This window comes from Oryx dammah, unplaced genomic scaffold, assembly GCF_014754425.2.
Source record: "Oryx dammah isolate SB20612 unplaced genomic scaffold, SCBI_Odam_1.1 HiC_scaffold_3, whole genome shotgun sequence".
Classification (NCBI taxonomy): Eukaryota; Metazoa; Chordata; class Mammalia; order Artiodactyla; family Bovidae; genus Oryx; species Oryx dammah.
The window spans coordinates 46,407,565-46,409,580 of NW_024070187.1; positions in this window are offsets into that span (position 1 = coordinate 46,407,565).

Genomic DNA, 2,016 nt, shown 5'->3' on the forward strand with positions numbered 1-2,016 from the left:
ACAGTCCACAGGGTCACAAAGAGTTGGCTGTGACTAAAGCTATTTAACATGCACACACATGTATATGTATAATTGAATCACTTTTCTGTACATCTGAAAGTAACACAATGTTTTTAATAATCTATACTCCAATATATAATAGTTTAAAATAAACAAAACTAATGAAGCAGAGTGCCAGATACAGAGCTGTACACAGAGCAAACATCCTAGAAACAAAGGGGATTGCTTTTGTCTTAACCTGTATATTGAGAAGTGCATGTGTGTGAGGAAATGTGAGTCCTGGGAAAGACCCATAGGGAGAATAAGGCAGAACAATCCTTTGTGTTCACATGGCATCAGGAATAATTTGTGTTTCAGCCAAAAGGAAAGACCTCCTGAAACAAAGGACATTGGTAAGAGTTTTCAGAAAGAAATTTCTTCAGTAGTGGGGTATAATTTTCTCTTCAATGCTTTTTTGGAACTGTCTGCTGCTGCTGCTGCTAAGTCGCTTCAGTCATGTCCGACTCTGTGCAATCCCACAGATGGCTGCCCACCAGGCTCCTCTGTCCCTGGGATTCTCCAGGCAAGAATATTGGAGTGGGTTGCCATTTCCTTCTCCAATGCATTCATGCATGCTAAGTTGCTTCAGTCATGTCCAACTGTGTGACGCTATGGACAGCAGCCCTCCAGGCTCCACTGTCCACTGGTTTCTCCAGGCAAGAATATTGGAGTAGGTTGCCATTTCCTTCTCCCTAAGAAAGCTTAAAAACCAACTGAAATAATGAATCAAATTGTTCCCAAGTAACTTAGTGAAAGTGAAGTCGCTCAGTCATGTCCAACTCTTTGCGACCCCATGGACTGTAGCCTAACAGGCTCCTCCATCCATGGGATTTTCCAGGCAAGAATACTGGAGTAGTTTGCCATTTCCTTCTCCAGGAGATCTTCCCAAACCAGAGATTGAACCTGGGTCTCCCTCATTGTAGGCAGACCCTTTATCATCTGAGCCACCAGGGAAACTGCACAGCAAAATGAAGCCTCAAAATATTTAGAGGGATAAACATTCATGAACATGCAAACATAGCTCCAACACCCAAAACAAAATTCTGTTTCATTCAATAAAATCAATAAGCATGAAAAATAAGAAATTATGACCTATGATGAGAAGAAAAATCAGTTAATAGAAGTAGAACTAAATTTGACACAGATAATAGAGTTAGAAAATAGGAATGATAAAAAGGTTATTATAAATATATTCCATATGTTTAAGTGAATAGTAGAAAAGTGTGTGCATACTAAGAGGAGAAACAAAAGACATAAAATATCCAGATCAAACTATTAAAGGTGAAAAATAAAACGTGTGAGTGAAAAATATGTAAGATCAAGAGATCAGACACTGCAAAACATTAGTGAATGTAAAGACATAGAAACAAAATATATCCAAAATGACAAATAGAAAAATAAAACCTTGAAAAATAAACAGAATTGGTGATCTGTGAAAAAATATTAAACAATCTAATATACATGTACCTAGAGTCCCACATAATAGTGCAGTCAGCTGGATGGTAAGCTGAGGGTTGGCCGGTCTAGAATTATTTTAGATGAGATAACCCATCTCTGATCTATGTGATCTTTTTTTTTCAGCAAGATAGATCAGACTTGCTCAAATGATGGCTTCAAGAAAGTGAACAGAAATGTGCAGCACCTTTTTACACCTCCATTTAGATCAAGGTCTCCTTCACTTATACCACACTACTTTTGCCAAAACAAATCAAGGTCATCCTGGACTGAATGAGGTGGGGACATCGACTTCAGCTTTTGATGACATCATGTTCTAGGAGTTTTTGTTGGTAGGACAGCAGACTTGGGACATTTAAAAATAATCTATCATATGTATTTTAATAATAATGCTCACCAAACCCATGTATGTTGAGTGGCATTTTGTGGTCTCAATATTATTCTCCAGCTTCTGTTTAAAAAAAAAAAAAAAAGGTGGTTCAGAAATAGAGAGAAGTCTTGGTCTCAGTAATACTTTTAATT